The sequence below is a fragment of the Amblyomma americanum genome, chromosome 2 (assembly GCF_052857255.1).
Source record: "Amblyomma americanum isolate KBUSLIRL-KWMA chromosome 2, ASM5285725v1, whole genome shotgun sequence".
In the NCBI taxonomy this organism is placed as follows: domain Eukaryota; kingdom Metazoa; phylum Arthropoda; class Arachnida; order Ixodida; family Ixodidae; genus Amblyomma; species Amblyomma americanum.
In genome coordinates this window covers 23575822-23595410 of record NC_135498.1, presented here as the reverse complement: position 1 = coordinate 23595410, position 19589 = coordinate 23575822, and positions in this window count along the sequence as shown.

Here is a 19589-nt window from a genome sequence, read left to right as displayed (position 1 = left end):
ACAGAATGCACTTGATGTACTACTTCAAACACACAGCAACATCACGGACAACGAAGCATAACCCCGATAAACGATGAAAAAAAAAATTGTAGAGAACATTTGAGCTCCGCCTCAAGGGCATGACGCGATAGCGTAGTGGGCTAGGCTTGTCATTATTAGCAGTTTGGCACTTCTGAACGCATTTTAATTTTTTTTTATCATTGTTTCAATGAATTGATTGATCAATTAGTCACTTTTAAGTGTTCTTAATTGGCATTGTCAAGCATTGCCTTTTCATTGTGAGAACTTTGACACCTTTAAATCCCTTTTTTCCCGTATTTCATTTCTTAAATTATTCAATCAAGTACAAGGATTTCATTAACTCGTCATCCCCTATCAATCTCCAATAAATCACTAGAACCACAAATTACGATGATACGACTTTTTTTACGCAGCCCCCGATTATTTCAGACACGCGATGTCGACTACTCATACGCCGACGGCTTTTCGACCTAACGAGCTGTATACGCTATCGCGTGAAAGTAGCCACACAGTGCTATAGCACCTAATTCGCATTCGACCTACGACGCGTTTTAATGATATCCTAGTCGAAACCAAGAGGAAGAAATGGGCTTGGACAGGGCACGTAATGCGAAGGCAAGATAACCGCTGGTCCTCAAGGGTAGCGGAGTGGATTCCAAGAGAAGGCAAGCGTAGCAGGGGCCGGAAGAAGGTTAGGTGGGCGGACGAGATTAGGCAGTTTGCAGCCAAATGATGGGCGCAGCTGGCAAAGTACTGCAGGGTTAATTTGAGAGAGTTGGGAGAGGCCTTTGCCCTGTACTGGGTGTAGTCCAGCTAAAGATGATGATGATGCAATTTGACCATCATTTTTTTTATCTGTCTGGCACCTATTTTGATGCGCACGAGGTACAGACAAGCGATCGTAAGTACAGTCATTTTCAATGGTTTCTAAGACGACACGTTTGCTTCTACATTGTCTGCCAGTGCGGTTCGTCCAGAACTTTGAAGTGCTGGGGACCCGCTACACAGCTTAGCATCCAACTCATAAAAATAACGCTACATAACAAAATAGCACACCTCAACGTGAACGGAGAAAACAATTTAGAAAACAGAAAAAAAAAACTTTTGATTTATCCTTGCTATAGGCCGAGAGTTTCGGCTCATGGCTGTAAAACGGCCTAAATTCAAAACGTACTTACATCGTCGCATCTGACCTTTATGACCATTCAGTCACTGTTGGACTTTCAAGTCATGGGGCTACAGGATGTCCGCCTTATTCAAGGACGGAGCTGGTGCAGTGCTTTCGTGTACCAACAAGGAGTTATACCGACACTGTTAAGGAAGAACTCTGTACTTTTGTCGTTGTGATACATCTGAAAAAAACAAGCTATTCATACCACAGGAGCTGACCTCTTCATCATAATCATCAGCATAATCACCATTCAGCTGTCACAATAACAAAAGCTTGTTTGACAGTTACACAAAAAGCGTCAGTTTTTCTTAAATACTAGCAATTTAACCTCTTGCTTGTCTTCTCTCGTAGTAATGATCCCTTCTTTATTATATGTTTTTTTCTCTTCTTTAAAACTCCGTACTCACTGTCTGCATTTACCTTTCTCAAAAGTGATGTTACTTCAACCACTTTCGCACTGCTGTCTTTCACACTGAAGGAAAAGGCTTTAAGCAAGCGTAGAGTGCCACAATGCAGCACGGACGCCAAGGGGTGTCCACTGAACTTCGTCCATTAGAGGAAAATGTCTTTTTTTCTTCTTTTCAGCATTGTGTGCGGTTCTTGCGCGGTCTCACCGCAATGCCCAGTTAGGGGCTTCCGTCCCAGACCCGCTCTGCTGAGCGAACCACGTCTTTAGATCGGCGTGGTATCGGAAGAAAAGAGCGCGCCTTTGGGGCCACTTTGAGCCAAACCGCCCCCGCGAGCGAGAACCGTGCGTCGGTTACGCAGCGCGCAAGCCAGCCGTCGTGTGCATGCGCGCACAGCGAGAAGTCACCATTATTTCGTCACCTGGAGAAGTTAGCGGGCACTACACACCGGTCGCTAAACACTCCTCGCCGCCGGTTCTGGTGGAGGGAGGGTGGGAGCATGTTTAATAGACACACAGAAAAAGAAAGTATCGCTAAAAATAAGATGGACAGTAAAGAAAACGGGAAAAGGGACACTTGGCATGGGTCCGAGGCGCCCAGAGAAAAGCGGTGGGTAGCTCCATGGTGAAGAGAGCAAAAGAAGCAGGTATGAAACGGGGGGGGTTACGGTGGGCGGGACGGGGCAGTGGGGTTCCTTCCCCAAGAGGGTCCCCCCTCCCCCAACTTTCTCCCCACGCAACAAGGAGGAGCGGGATCAGTGCTGAGCGGCCTGTATAGCAAAGAAGAGGGCGAAGGAGAAAGGGGGGAGTCATGAGGACGGTGGGGAGGTATGCGTGGCGTTTCTCTTTAAAAAGTCCCCCCTTCATTCAAACGGGGCTATGGGGGAGAAGAAAAATGTCGCCCTTTCCTCCTCGCTCCTTCTTCGCGTGCCTTCAAAAGAAAGCTCCGCTGCCGGGATCACGTTAGACGCGAGTTCGTAATCAAAGAGCAGTGGTTCGTGCCCAGCACCACGTCTGCCTCGTGTCAGCAGTTTCGGGCCGTGTAGGAGAGGACTCGTGAACGGACCTGACGACAACGTCCTGGACCGCTGTGGCCTCTCTCAGGAGGTCCGCTTGTTGGCTGTGCGTATTATTTAGGTCGCCAGCTCTGTAGCAGTCTTGGGCTTTTTTTTCCGGGTTTCGAGATCCGATGCTGCACTGTAGATGAAGCTTTGGTGCACGTTGCGACGACGTCTGGAATACGACCCGAGCATCATGCAGGCGCCACCAGCGTGCCATCAGCAGTCGACGGCATTCCTCCGAAGGAAGGTGAGGAGACGCAATTTGTTTTCATCTCTATGAGCGCGTTCTTATAGTCGTTCGGCATGTTTGGTTCGGCGTGTATTCTGTGCACTTCAACGCATTCTGTAGACGTCTGATAAATGACGTTCATATGGGGATTTTACGATTTAGCTAGCATAGCCTAGCCAGTAGCTTTAGCTTATGCGTCAGAAAACAGAGGTGGAAATGAATGAAAATGCGCATTCGGTCTCGAAAACATTACTTCTAGACCACAGTTGTCGTTTCGACAAAATAAACTTTGAAGGACGCCCACTTTCTTGTGTGCTATATATGTTTTGGCATGGAGCATTTATGATCAATTTCTTCGTCAAGGGAGTAGTGGCAAAAAAAAAATTTTAATAGAATAAGAAAAGTTTAGGATTAAACAACTTTGTCTAGCTTTTTGATAAATATTGCACTCTTTCAAGGGTCACGTAAGTGCTTCACGTAAGTACTCCAAAAACACTTAGTGATAGATGAAATCTTATAATTTGGAGCATGCTTCACTATCGCCATTACATTTTTAGTTCCGATCCAATAAATTGCGATTTTTTTCTCTGTTAACTTCGTTAACTGTAAATCAAGTTAGAGTAGCATCTCGAAGACATTTTAAGGCTGAAACCACCATGTCCTCCTCTAAGCCGACGCCAAATTACACACTCCGTCACGTGAGGACATTATTGTTCAGCCAGTATCTCACCAACAGGTGTAAAGAGAAGTAAAACAGCTTTGCACCGCATCTCATGCTCCATCTAGGCGGTCTACGAAACGCGTACGACTCGTCCTCTCCACCTGCTGCGCAGGTGATGAAGCCCCTGATGGAGAAGCGTCGGAGAGCGCGCATCAACAACTGCCTGTCGGAGCTGAAGCGCTTCCTGGTGGCCAACGACTGCGGCACCTTCGAGAAGCAGAGCTCTCGCTCGCAACGCATCGAGAAGGCCGACATCCTCGAGATGACGGTCAAGTTCCTCCGCCAGCGGCAGTTCCACCTCGAGGCCGGTGAGGAACGCCTTTCTTTCCTCACTCCCGGGACGCATGCAAATCCTACGCCGCTTTCATGTACAACGGCGATAACGCTGTAGAAATTACGAAGTGAACCAGAGTTATTTTCATGCTATGTGGGTTCGTGCTTTAACGCTTCCTTTCTTAGTTATCTTCATTGCAAAGCTGGAACGTTCCCTGTTCTGGTTGCATCTGATGACGCCCTCTGCTCACGGGCTTATCCTGTCCTGCAGCCCGCATCGGGCTATTGCAGGAGTGGGGTTTAAGAAAAAAAACAGGAAATACTATAGTACGGCAGGGTACTAGGCAAGAAACTAAACGTAACATCTATATGAAGGATGGCGACAGTCACCGAAACAATGTAGCATACGGGAATGTATCGCACAGCTCCCGCCCTGTTCATTCGACCACATTCCACGTGACGCTCGCGTTAATACAAGACGTCCGCCGCTATGGACGAGGATGGCGCTGGTGAACACCCTAAAGTTTGTTTCACGCAGCATAAATACCCCCGAAAGCAGAAGATAGGACATCCGCCTCCGTAGCTCAGTTGGTAGAGCACCGGATGCGAAATTCGGAGTTCGCGAATTAGGGTCCTACCGGCGACATGTGGTTGTTTTTCTTCTGCTCTTTAATCAACTATCTTTCAGCGAAAAAACAATTACGCTATTAATTTCCCATTGATTAAGCCCGCAAATTATAAAAAAGACATATTCCCCTATGCTACTTGGTTTCGGTGACAGCCGGTTTCCTTTCATATATGTCATAACGAGTTCAATCAGTGTAATATGCTGACTTATATAGCACATGTAGTATAATAAAGATGCTGTAAAGCAAAATAAATTGAAGAAATGCACCATGAACATAACCTAATTCAATATGTAACATAATGTGGCGTCAATAGCTGCTAAAAATTAGTTTAACAAAAGCGACCGGGTTATCCAGGAATTAAGTTCCAGTGTTCAATTGTCCGTGGAAAAAAAATTTTGAAAATTTTTAGTACAACCTAAGCATATAGCTTAATATTAAGGCTATGGTGACTCCTGGCTGGTCGGGGAATATCGGAAAAAAGGTGAACTGATTTGACGGCTTACGGCTTGGGGGTTAGGTTGAAAGGAGACAAGGCACAAGAGGGTGAAAAATGTCTCTAGCATCGACAATGTATGAACCTGATTGCTTTTCTTTGGGTGCTCTCGATTAGGTTAGTGTATTTCATGTAAACATTATTAACATAACTAAAACGCTTGGGCTATCCCTTCCTTCTCTCTCCTTCTTTCTATTTTCATGCTGCGAACTACAAGACTACGTCAGTAAGCCTAGCATTTAGGCTTGCTAGAGGCGGCTTCCACAACACGCCCTTACTTATGCCCCCTCACCTCACTGACTTGTTCTCACAAATTTCACGCTTGAAGTCAGTTCCTAAGTCGTAATATAGTCTGCTGAACATGACTAACTTGTACCCACCATGCTGCAGGTTCCCACGAAGATGCCGAACGCACCCAGCGGTTCCACGAGGGTTACCGCCACTGCGTCTTCGAGGTGTCTCGGTACGCCAACGCCATGGAGCCTCAGCTTCGGGACACGCTCCTGACACACCTGCAGGCCCGGCTGCACCACATCGCACCCAGCACAAGCGTTCACGTTCAGCAGGGCTACGCGGACGAGCCAGTCTCGTCGACCAATGGCGACGCGCCGGACCAGTCCGGCAGCGGCAGTCCAGGAGGGAGGCTCCAGGACTACGGCTACGGGGCCGGCTCCGTGAGCGATGCCAGCGAGGAAGAGTCGTCATCGTCCGAATTTGGGGACTCCGCTTCGCTGGATGCCGAATCTTTTCCCCGATCCAGATGTCAGGACGAGCCACGGGACTACCGCCTGCACAGGGACGAACGATTGGAACACGATGGATCCAACGAGCCCATGTGGAGGCCTTGGTAGCCGGATGCCGGTAGTGTACGGTACCGACACACGCCGCTTTAGGAAGCAATATGAATATAAATAAGTGGTTTTTGGGGAAAGGAAATGGCGCAGTATCTGTCTCATATATCGTTGGACACCTGAACCGCGCCGTAGGGGAAGGGATAAGGGAGGGAGTGAAAGAAGAAAGGAAGAAATAGGTGCCGTAGTGGAGGGCTCCGGAATAATTTCGACCAGCTGGGGATATTTAACGTGCACTGACATCGCAGAGCACACGGGCGCCTTAGCGTTTTGCCTCCATAAAAACGCAGCCGCCGCGGTCGGGTTCGAACCAGGAAACTCCGGATCAGTAGCCGAGCGCCCTAACCACTGAGCCACCGCGGCGGGTAAGCAATATAACGCCGGTTCCCGTTTCAGCGTATGCCTGATCTCTGGACGGGAAAAACTGTCGCAGCCAGCGAATAACTTGCTACGAATTCAGCAAGCTGCCGACGCATTCAACAGTAGTTAACAGATCGTCAGCGTCACCCGCATGCATGTGATCGAGTTACACCAATGTAGCCCTCTATACGTGGCATCCAGAGACGTTTTGCCTCTATATGGTGACGGTCTGTGACAACGTCCGTGCCCCGTTAGATATTGTTTGAAGGATTGGCTTGCATATGAACAGGCATTTTAGTGGGCACAATTTCATATGTTACGGCTGCCAGGGAAGTATGTAGCGGAAACTTTGTTAGCCAAACGCCGCAGGCAATGAGCGCAAACTACTGGAAACGACGAAAGCTGTGTAAACCACTCCAGCTTGCCTGAAACTTAAGGATACTCTTCGCACGTAAGAGCACCTGCATTAGAACGGAATGTAAACCGATGCTGACTGCAAGAAATAACGGCGAGTCATCTGTCACTGAGCCTTGATATAAAATAAATTCGAAAATCGCTTAATGCAGCATGTGTGCTCGCCGAAAAGGTTTTATCACACAGCCCCAAAATACTGCACCGAGGCATCTGCAAAGGCGCGTCATTTATGGAGTTGGTTACTGCAGCTGAGATACTAAAGCAAAAAAAAGGGGGGGATAGGAAGAAGGTACTTATTTGTATCCGCATTTTGGGCGAGTACTGTTCACAGGTATATTTATTACTGCCGTATTACTGGGGCGGTTTTTGCTCAATGGGCTGAATGTATATATGTAAATAATCTTAACTGTAGTGCCTTTAGCAACGCAGAGAATGTGAGGCAATTACCCTTGAATAAAATTCATGTTTGTTACCCTTCGACGATACTGCGAAATATGAAAACTTGGGAGAAAGATTTGCCTCGGGATCACTACTCTGACTGTTGAAAAGTGGTCAATGTGTGAATTCCACCTGAGAATGTTTTGCCAATAAAAGCTGGCCTGAAGTTTTTGCTTCCGCTTCATTCTTGTCAGAACATGCCCGACATTCTTGGACAAAAATTTTGAATATTGAAAAATTTCAAGGTACTGTTATGGAAATATTGGAGGTAATGGTGCATTTTGTTCGACGTGTAGCAAAATCTGTCTTTTAAACTTTCTCCATCGCTCTCAAGGAGTAGTTAAGACTGCCATAGAAAACCAGTGGAGAACGCTTTTGACGATAGCGAAAACGGTAATAGCGATTTCCAGTGAAACAGCGCAACGGCACAAGGCAGAGGACAAGAAAGGACGATACACAGCGCTGACTAACAACAGAATGTTTTATTCAGTGAGCCATGCTTATAAAGGCGCTAGGGACACTGAAAAAACAGAAAAAAACACACACAGAACCGTGACAGATATCCCTCCAACCAGGCACGTATATGATAACACAAGGCTAACACGTGTGCAAAAATTCATGTTCTTTCTGCAAGATAGCGACAGAAGGGGTGCTTACGCACCTCTGACCCATCTTCAAGATCTCAGACGCTTCGATAAGTTCTCTAGTCAGCTGATCTTTGTGTCTATCAACAACTCTGCTTTTGTCATACAGAGGCTGGCACGAACAATCACGACAGTGAACACCAATGTGGCGGGCAGCGTTTTTGACATCATTTTTGTGCTCCCTCAGCCTATCGTTCAAACAACGACCAGTTTGTCCAACATATGCACCACCACAACTCAAAGGGATCGAATAAACCAGATTCTCTACGCACTTCACAAATTTTACATCATGCTTTTTTGTGCAGATGGGTTCACCTTCATTTGACTTTTTGGGGCCATTTACACGCGCGCACAGACTTCTCAATTTCACAGGAGCTGAAAAGACATCTACTCCGGGTCTCTTACCAATTCTTTTCAAATTATGCGATACAACATGAATGTAGGGTATCACAGACACATTTTTTCTTCTGGTACTATGGTCGACAGCGGCAGAAAGTTTTAACTTTTTCAGCATCCCCTCCGCTACAGCTGCTAAGACGTTGAGGGGGTATCCTGCAGTAACGAGCCTCTGAACCTGATAATAAAAACTATTGGCAGTCCTGCGGGTGCAAGATTTTTTCATGGCGTTACTGAAGCAAGACGCTATAATGCCCCTTTTTACGAGCTTCGAATGAGAGGAACTGTACGGAAGCAACGGCTTTTTGCTCCTAGGTTCAAAAGACCAGCACATATGTGCAACAGTGAAGTACAGGGTCAAGTCAAGAAATTTTATGCAGTCATCAACAGGTACTTCGTGTGTCACTTCAAGAGGCGCGAGGACTTCAGAAAAAACTGAAAGAATGGCATTAACTTCTTGATCAAAATTCACCGCATCGGATTTTATCAGAATCAGGTAGTCATCTACAAAACGGAAAACTTTTTCAGCATTTGAGCTAATGAGACGATTTTCAAGCGAAAAAATGCAAGCTTCTCTAAGGGAGACTTGCGGATATATTGATTTTAAAGCGAAATCTTGCAATATATGAAAACATTGCATTCATAAACTCTTTCCCGTTCAAATATGCTTTTGTCCAGAATTGTTTGGTATGCTCGCTGGTGAGCACTCTTCGGGAGCCCCAACATTTTGCAGCTGTTCTCAAGACACTCAGAAGCGAATTAGTCGCGTCAGACATAAAGCGGAACAAAGTCATTCGACCAAAGTTCATTTGTATCCTAGGTATCAAAAACTGCAACTGTGTCATGGTGTGTGTGTACGTATGCGTAAAACGTTTATTGCAAAAATAATAGAGGCAAAGCACCGAGGGGTGGGCAGACTAATTGGACATTGAAACTCTCGCACGTACAGTCGGGCCGGAATGAAACGCGAACAGCGCCTGCCTTGAGAGCAAAATATTTTACTCGTGTACTTTCAGCTTCATTGCGCAACTAGGCCGATTCATGTTCAAGGGCGAAAGGTCTGCCGAAGTATATATTCATAAACCGATTGTAAAGGAAAATCTTGTTGCAAAGGGGGAAAGTACGCCTTGTCTTCACGTTTAATTCTGGCCTGAGTGTACACGAGGCCAGTGTTCCTGATTAGTTTCTAAACCTGCCCCTTTAATTAGCTTTGATAATAATAATAATAATTGTTTTTTGGGGAAAGGAAATGGCGCAGTACCTGTCTCATATATAGTTGGACACCTGAACCGCGTCGAAAGGGAAGGGATGAAGGAGGGAGTGAGTGAAAGAAGAAAGGAAGAAGGAGGTGCCGCAGTGGAGGGCTCCGGAATAATTTCGACCACCTGGGGATCTTTAACGTGCACTAACATCGCACAGCACACGGGCGCCTTAGCGTTTTTCCTCCATAAAAACGCAGCCGCCGCGGTCGGGTTCGAACCCGGGAACTCCGGATCAGTAGTCGAGCGCCCTAACCACTGAGCCACCGCGGCGGGGCAGAAAAAAAAGAAACAAAACATTTTTGTTCGTGTAGATCCTACTGAAAACCATTCTGTCAATAAAGCACTGTCAGCCGTGAACATTTTTTTTTATTTGAAAGAAAAGGGCATCAGAGAAAAGTACGACCCCACCGCGGTGGCTCAGTGGTTAGGGCGCTCGGTTACTGATCCGGTGATTTAATTGCTCTAAAATGAACTAATCACGCGCACAACCTGGACACATTTATTATTGTGTAAATAGTTTGTACATATTACTTCTCCCCCTGTCCTTTCTTCCTGTCCCCTCACCTCTTTGATTTCATTTCTCCATTCTGCTTCAGTATCGATGGCAGATTACAGGGCTAGCGAAAATCTTTTCCTTCCTTTTTGCTATTATTTTTAATAAAACCACTACCACCAGTTCCCGGGTTCGAACCCGACCGCGGCGGCTGCGTTTCTATGGAGGGAAAACGCTAAGGCGCTCGTGTGCTGTGCGATGTCAGTGCACGTTAACGATCCCCAGGTGGTCGAAATTATTCCGGAGCCCTCCACTACGGTACCTCTTTCTTCTTTCACTCCCTCCTTTATCCCTTCTCTTACGGCGTGGTTCAGGTGTCCAACGATATGAGAGAGATACTGCGCCATTTCTATTCCAACAAAACCAATTATTATTATTATTATTATTATTATTATTATTATTATTATTATTATTATTATTATTATTATTATTATTATTATTATTATTATTATTATTATTATTAAGAGTGCGAAATTGTTAGAAGAGGAAACCTTGTGAGGGCTTATTATTGTTGGATGTAATAAAAATATATACCGAGCCTGTAAGTTCAAATATAAAGAGAAAGAAGCCTTTCAAACGGTTCGCCTTCACTGAGGCATTCTAATAAGTGTCGGCGAAAGCACTCTGGATTCAAAACACCTGAAGCTTCATCGCACAGACGTCGCAGCAGCAGAAAGCGGGGAAATCGCTGCGATTCACGCAGTTTAGAGCTACATTCAGCACTGCTTTTTAATCACAAGTTCGAACCCTGCGTTACATGCGACATGTTTACAATTCTTTATGCTTTTCACAGAGAAGTCTTCCAAAAAATTTAGACTGTGCCCTCGGGGGCACATTAGAGCGCTTAGTGCCGTTAACAATGCTGCAGTCTTTTCTTCCACTGACTGCACTTTCAAGCGTGTCAAATAACAAAAAAGCCCTCGCGCACAACCACTGGGCTAGTGAAGAAAGACATGCAGTCATATTTAAGGACATTTCATATTTCAGCACTCATAGTATTTGTGCTTCACTCCGACCTCTGTGCTGATGAGACTAACCTCGCTCGACTTGTGGGTCTAGACTGCAAGGGTTTTAAATATGTCTGCATTCTGTCTGCCCTATTCCAGCAGCCTGAGTGGATTAACTGTATGGCACAGTTTTTTTAACTTTTCTGCTTCAATTTTTATGGACTCAATTGCTCAGTTTTTCCAGCACGGAAACTGCGCATATTTAAGACACTAGTGAATCGTCGTTTCTTTTGGTTGTCTTCCTGCATAATCCTCGGCACGAATACATCGAGGTTTTATCCTGTAATTTACATGAATTTGTCGTTACATATTGAGAACAAGCTGCTGTATGGTCTCAAAGCGCCTTTTCTCTTAATTTATTTTGTTTTTATTAAAACGCTTAAAGCAGAACAAACTCAAATAAATAAACAAAATGAACAAAATCGGCGAAGAACTTTTCCGTGTTTGTTTCTGCATAGCAAATTATGAGACGTTTTTTCCAACCAAAAGTTTCTCACAATTCACTATAAGTTATTAGCAATAAGACTGTAAATTCTGTCGAACCATTTTTGCATGCTCCAGTAAAGGCAAAACCGCTTTTGTCCTAATGATCGGTGCTTTGAAAGCGCGCTTTATTTGCTGTTTTTTTTCCCCATGGTTGCAGTGGCCTGACGTTGGCTGAACTGTTGCAATGTGCGGCCTAATTGGCAGTCCATGCAATGAGGACTGCAGTACGAAGGGTGTGACGCGGCCGCGTTAATGGATATTTGCTGCCTTCTTTCTTAATTAGTACCTATTTCTAAATAAACACACTCATTACCATACAACAGTAGGCATGCTGGACAATGTGGTGCACAACAAGATACACAAGGTCTCCCTTTAACCAAGCCCAACGAACGTGCCTCATTGGCCTAAGGTAATGTGTCGGACTCACAACCCAAGGGTCATGTGTTCGATTTCCAGCTAATTATCTCAATTTTCTTTTCAGCGCAATTAATTTACTTTGCATAATTTCATGTCACAATGGCATTGCAGTCTTGCTACGATCCCGTAATCACAATTTAACTCGAGTTTTACACATTTTCAATCCGCAGTTCTACGTGTGACGTCATGACCTTTCGACCAATCAGGATTTTCTCGACATCCGTACACCTGCACCAACGAAAAGAACTACGACAGTCTTTCCGCTGAACGGGAGCTTACTAGTTACGGCTAAAATGATGGCACGAAAATGTGGCACGAAATCCAGCATCAGCAGTGAAGGGGTTCATGTTGTTCGTGGGGTCATGGGGGCAATGCATGTGCAAGGAGCTCATGGTCAGGTGCAGTGAGTTTAATATATCACATGACTCGCTGAAATGAGTCACATTAAAATTAACGAGTCGCATTAGCCATTAATGTTACCGACAGGTCACATGATCGATACTGACGTCAGCGGTGGTGACGTCATTTCTTGCCAACGACGCTGAGGCCGTCAAGCGACAATGTACCTTCACCAGTCCTTTGTTTGCGAGGCTCCTTAGTAGGGCTCCCTTAGAGCTACGTGCCGGGGGGTCCAAACAGGAGTTTCATTTCGGTGGAAATAAATGTTTTGATGACGATGATGAAGCGATATCCGCAAAACAACATTAAGCAGCTAGAGCTGCAAGATTATCCTTCTCGCATGGCCTACCACGCAACAGACAGTCACGTTTACCCTCGCTGTTTATGAGAGGACCAAGTGCGCCTTGACGACGGTTTCGCTTCGAGGAGCGTTACTGGGCAAGACAGACGACACTCCGAGGCAGTCAGCCGGCCGAGACTGTCGCCTCCTTAGCAAGAAGGGCACTGCGGTGGCGTTTCCGCAGGTGTGACCATCAGTCTCCGGCGTGGTCAACAGATGTGCGCGCTTGGTTTCTTCGGTATTCATCGCTCAAGACGAGGCCGCTGTTTCGCCGACGCGCGGCCAAAGAGAGGATTAGCGGAACGCGAAGAAAAGCTCGCGCGCCATGGGTGACCACCGTAGAGCCGTGGCGCTGCATGCGGCCGCCGTGAGCAAACAGACGCCGCCGCCGCCGCCGGGCGCTTGGAGAAAGGCACGGAGGGAGGGGGGGGGGAGGGGGGGGGGGGGGGATCATGTGATAGTTCTACCTTTATTCCGGAAAAAGAAGGCGCCGAGTTTGCGCTGTGGAGAGGAGAACCCTTTCTTCCGTTCCGTTCCTTCGCTTCCCCGCCCCCGTGTAAGAAGGATTTAAGCCGACCTGAAAAACGCGCAGACGATCGTTGAAAACGTTACGGCGGTGGCCTAGCCGGTCGTCGCTACCGAATCGGAAGCGTGGGAGGAGGGACGCGCGCGTGAGCCATGTTATGACTTTCGGCACTGTGGCGAAGGCGGTCTGTTGTTGATTTAGGACCTGCCTCGTCGATTCACGCCGATCGGATAATCCACTGTATGGGCCGGATAATCCGGCAGGGTGCGAGAGATATCCGCAAGCACAAACCTTTTTTCCCGCCCGACGTTCTTCTCTTTTCGCGTTTTCCTCCTAAACCGATGGGGAAAAAGGGTGTCTGCCTTACGAAGACTGAGAACGCAGTGAAAGGGGAGCGCTCAGTTCAAAAGATTGACCACGCGTGTGAAAGTCGTCTAGAGTCTGCAGCCACACGGCCGAGGTTCTTTCGCTTAGCCTGAGCGATGCATGTTCAAAGGGCGACGCTCAGCGCCTGCATTTGACTCGGCTCCCTGCATTCGGTGTCGGAATGAATATCGGAGAAAACAGTCCTGAGCCGAAAATCCTTCCTGCCTTTCGTTACTGGCGGCAGTATTGCTTTGTTGTTACGCACCCTAGGGTTAGAATGCGGCAGTCACTACGTTCCCGAGCCGACCTTTTTTTTTTTCCTTTCTGGGTCTTTCACCGTCCGATTCCTCACTATCCGTTTCTTGCCTTGTATTATCACTCTTCTTTTTAGCCGTCCGCTCGAGTTTGTTGAACTTCCTAAACATCTCTTTAAAAAAAGTGTGGAATCTGCACCCCACAGCGTGTTCAGTTCAATGAGTCCTGGCTTGGACAAACTGTCACGTGACCTTCGTGGTCACGTAGGATATGATCTAAATCCACCATCATGAAAAGAAACGTCGTTAGTAAATTTCCAAGAATAGGTCCATGCATTTATTGAATGTGTTAGTGGTAGCAGCGCCGCCACCATCACTGCTCAATCAGGATGGCAAAACCGACAAAGGCGGTTGGTTCGGTCTTCGCCGGCGCCTTAACGTCTTTCTATTTTTTTTAATCACCGCGTTCCAATTCTTTAAAGTTTATTTCAAACGTTCTAATCGAAGAAAAATAAAGAGAAGGATGCTCCATCAGCCTCAGCAATGATATCAAAGCGATTCTCTCATGCTCCGAGAAGTTTTATAGACAAACAGCAGCCTTTTGTCACGTGTTATGCGAACAATGGCGTACCCGCCAAGATTCGGGAAGCATGCACTGTATATTTGCGGGCTGTACAAAAGTCTACAACGCACGGCCGCACTACGAAATTCTATTAAACATTGCGGGCCAACCCATACCGGTAGTCTCTCAAATACATCTTGGTTCTTAGCGAACCAGCACACCGGCACGAGGCCAAAAGGAAAAGACGGGTAGAGACACAGCAACAAGATATAAATGTACAAGAAATAAAGCTGTCTCCTTTTTACCCTTTCCTTTGCGCTGGTTCATTAAGAATTATATCTGACCAAACAGCCACCACTTGATGTTGCACGACTTCTCGGCCTCCATCAGCAATCTACGGGCGCCAACCTGCAAACAATCCAACGTCTAAACACAGCTCTACTCCAGACGCTATACGATTTCAGCATAGGCGGTCGACACTATCTTATGAAGGAACAGGACACCATCCCCATAATTCAGGATTTCGCCTTCAGCCGCATAGTGTACGTGGCCCCATACCCCATATCTCACGCTTAAAGCATCCGAGAGAAAGTCAGTGCCCTTATACACAAACCTTACAAAAAAGTTCTCGGCCTACTAATGCATACCTTAGCAGAAAAACTTCTGGCACTGGCACAACCATCTGGACGAGCAATCGACGCTCGCCTAACCGCGCAATAAACTCGACTCGTCACTACTCCTGAAGGCAGGAGAGTCCTAGACAGCCTGCCCATCAGTTTCATGACCCCTAAATCAGACATTCTCCCTAAACTCCGCAAACTACTCGTTAGTCCGATACCTAAAAAACATGCACCCACAACACCACTAAACAAGGCGCCTAGAACGTTCCCGCGCCCTACATACACTTCCGACGCACTCGCGCCCTAGTGTAGTCTATACCGAAGCGGCCGCGTACCAAACTCGTCAACGCATGACGGCAGTAGTTGCAGACAGGAATGCTAAATTGCGCATCTGTCGAGACCAACCTACCAGAAAAGGCGGTCATCATCCTAGTTGCAGTCAGTATATACAAAGCAACCACCGGAGTATCCGACTCAAAGTCCGCCACCCGTAACTGCTACCACGGCCGCATCAACAGGGACGCCCAATAAATTCTACTAACAGACCCCTTCAATCGACAAATCAACGTCAATCACGCAACACTACAAACTGGGCTAACGCAAATTTACCATGGCCTGCCGGCTCTCTAGGTAAATTGGTACAAGTTCACGAGAGACTAACTACTAGCCAACAACTTCCTTCACTCTAGCTTACTAACTAAATCTCCCCCCCCCCCCATACCCAAATCAATGCTGAGTATGCGGCAACTACTCTTATCTACTTATCTACTTATCTTATCTACTACACATGATACAATGCCACCCCAAATGGAGTGCTCACAAAAACGAGCTGTGGGTATCCTTGCGGCTCAGCTGGAACTCGGCTGTGACAGAAGATCATCACCTGTTCCCGGGCTGCTGCCCAGGCCGAGGAACTTCTTTAATCCCACCCCACCGTAATTACCAATAAAAGTTTTCGCCACCACTTCCACCATTTTAGTTTTTTTTTTCCTCTTCAGCATTTTATCTCATAAACTTTACTTTCTCTCTGGCCTGTTGTTCTTATTTTTCTTTTACACCTTGTAACTGGTGCATAATCCCAAGAGAATGCGTCTACGACGGTAAAGCGCGCGTCTAAACGACGCCAAGTTATCTCTCCTATCTATTTACAATGTTTCGTTTGGTTTATGAGGGCTTAACGTCCAAAGCGACTCAGGCCATGAGAGACGCCGTAGTGAAGGGCTCCGGGAATTTCTACCACCTGGGGTTCTTTAACGTGCACTGACATCGCACAGTACACGGGCCTCTAGAATTTCGCCTCCATCGAAATTCGACCGCCGCGGCCGGGATCGAACCCGCGTCTTTCGGGTCAGCAGACGAGCGCCATAACCACTGAGCCACCAAGGCGGCTTACAATGTTTCGTTTTGTTTCTCTATACGGCGTTTTTCTCACGACGTGTGATGGACGCTCGGCGGCCAAACCGAAACGGTGTTTGCAAACACGCGATTATACCCGGAGTCGGAGGTATGTGCACACCGCGGTCGTTCGTCGGACTTGTTTGCCGGAAGGAAGGCTTTGCCGCGTGTGCCACGGCCCGAGCAAACATGGCAACACCGGGCACACCTGCACGCGGCGGCCCGTTTGACCGCTCGGCTCGTCTTTCGCGACGCCTTTGTCACGCGTGCGCGGTTTTTCTCTTGCTGTCTGCCAGTGGCACGCGAGGGAGGACGACTGGGCAGGGATGGGCAGCTCGGCCTATATAGGGTGCAGCGTTGTCTGCTCGCTCGTGGTGCGTGCTGCAGTTCGCGGGTGTATCGGGAAGAAAGGCGGAAATCGGGGAAAAGGGGAAGAAGAGAGGGAAGACTTGTTGGTGTCACCGTTTTGTTTGTCCCTATACCTTGGCCATTCATTCGTCTCAGCCAACCGTCTTGGACACACAGCGCGCTTTGCAAAAGCTCTGCTTTCTCTGTCGGTTCCACGTGTCTTCTGCTCTCCTCCTTGGCTTATGTTATGTTTTTGTTTCGTTTTGTGTTGTTTTAGTGTAAAAATGCAGGCGTCCACATGGCCTACATTTCTTGAGGCGGGGAGGCCGGTCCCCGAAGTGGCGCTGATCTTGCACAGTAAGGGGGCACGTGTTGAGCGGGCGCAGTAAAACACCCACTTTTTTGAACTGTGGTCGTGGGGCCGCTGTTCTTTTCATGAAAAATCAAAAGTGCAAAAGCGATTCCGGCTACCATAACGACCACGCTCAAGGCTGGAGTTGGAACAGCGGCCCGCGCTGAGGATAAGCAGCAGAAGAGCAGTTACAGACAGCGTAAAGAATATAGGAGAACGGGAGAGAGTGGGTAAAAGCTGCTGCACATAACATATACAAAATCAAAATATGCGCATATATCTGGTAATTAACTGTGGCCAACATGTGCATATAAGCTGCAAGCAAAGCACGTGTACTGGCAACATAAATTATGGTGAGGCATAAAAAAATAAAAAAATAAAAGAGCCTCTGCCTGCTGTACTGGCAACAGTCAACAGGCAGTGGAAATTTCGCCTTTTTAGCTGCTGACCAGGAGGAATACAAAAAAAAACGAAAGAGAGAAAAAAGCGGACCCGCCGCGGTGGCTCAGTGGTTAGGGCGCTCGACTACTGATCCGGAGTTCCCGGGTTCGAACCCGACCGCGGCGGCTGCGTTTTTATGGAGGAAAAACGCTAAGGCGCCCGTGTGCTGTGCGATGTCAGTGCACGTTAAAGATCCCCAGGTGGTCGAAATTATTCCGGAGCCCTCCACTACGGCACCTTCTTCTTCCTTTCCTCTTTCACTCCCTCCTCTATCCCTTCCCTTACGGCGCGGTTCAGGTGTCCAACGATATATGAGAGACACTGCGCCATTTCCTTTCCCCAAAAAACCAATTATTATTATTATTATTAAATGCGTCATTCTGGCTCCCATCCTGATCCCCCTGCAGAGGTTCCTGCGCAGTTCTTGACTGTGGCACATTTCTTTATTATAATAGGTATGCATGTGTATATGTCATGTTGTTCAAGAAATGAAACTTCAAAGAGTGCATTGAAGCAGGTTCTGTATTTTCAACTGTGTGCTAACGCAAGAAGCTACATTACTTTCTACGCAGCACTTTCTCTCTCGGCGTGTTTACTAAGCAACATTCAAGAATTAAAATATTGTTGAAAATCAGAAACCCTGTCCAATTTGCAAATAGTCCCTATAACCACACAGGAGAACTGCAGGAACTTAACGACATTACTGAAGCATTGTTCGAAATAAACAGTCCGTACTGTTCGGTTAAAAAAAATGTATTAAAGTGCGTCCCCGGATGAAGCCTGTGGCCTAATAGAACGCCGTCCTGTTTGGTGTTGAAATAAATGAGGAACGGCAACGCATCCTCCTTCGCAGAAAGCAAACGAGAGGTTAGAATTCTACTCTTCAAGGCCAGCACATGCATGGATTATAGGAGAGCCGGAATTTTCTCAAAGTGTGCGCGCACGCACGCGAAGCGATGACCGCGGGTCGAAAGAAAGGTGCCAGAAGCGACCGTAAAAGTCAGTCGCGAAGAAGTCTATACAAGTGCAGAGTCCATCGAGCACATCGTATATGGGCAACCACTCCAGTCTCGCTTGGACACGGAGGAGTGGAGGTGAATGAAAACTTGAGGCAGCGAGGAGTCCTTACTTGCTACCGCTTTCTATCGCGCTATTTTACCGTTCTCTGCCAGCTGCTTTATTTAGCAAAAGGCGGGAAAAACTCGTAAAATTGTGGAAAAAAGGAAGAAGCGCTCACTGTTCAAGTGTTGCCACGCCGCTCCATTGCAGCGCTCTATTCTTGAAGAGGTTCGCGTAAAAAAAAAATAGTAATTTTATTCTCCCTTCTCCTCTTCTGGCGTGCACGGAACGAGAGAAGGAGGCTCGACCCGTATAAAAGAACGCCCGAGTCTTAGGAGCTGCTTTCAACATCGAAAGGACACAACACCGGGAAATAAAGGAAGGAAGCCATCAAAGCTGAGGTTTCCAAACGGCTCCCACGTGGTATATATACGGCAATACGGCGGGAAAGAAGGGAACGGATTGGTCGTAAAAAAAATAATAACAATGAACCAGGGTTCTTTGCCCGAAACGCATACACACGTACAGAAACCCTCTGGGCCGTTCCGCGCAACAAAGGACACGCGGGCACGCATAGTAATAGGCGGGACTTGTTAATTTTACGAGCGCGCTGAAGAGAATCCATCAACGCGGTCGTATAAGGCGCCCCGCGATGCCCTTCGCGGTCCACGTGTTCCCAACCTTCCCCCGCGTTTCCCGAAACGCGAGAGTGCGTGACTTTAGGGGAGGCAACACAAAGCAGCCTGCAGCTGCGCAGTTTTATGATTAACCACCGGGGATCTATACCTCTAAGTTGCTCGATTACAACGGTTATGCGTGCGCCTTCGACGTCACTCTCACGCATGTTTACGATGGGAGTGAGCCCGCGCTTAAGAAGTGTCCGTACACCTCTGCTTATGGTCAGCGTCTAAGCCGGAGAGGCCTCTGCTCTTACACAGCCTTGGACAGTGTCCAGTCATGGTCATGCTTGTCCAGCTTGTTACTACGCTTTAGCTAAGCCTTTTTCTGTGGTATTTCATCGCAAGCGGTGTCCTTCTGCCTCCTCATTCTTCCTCCTTACTCCTCACCCACCCTTTCTTTTCATTTGGGGAAAAA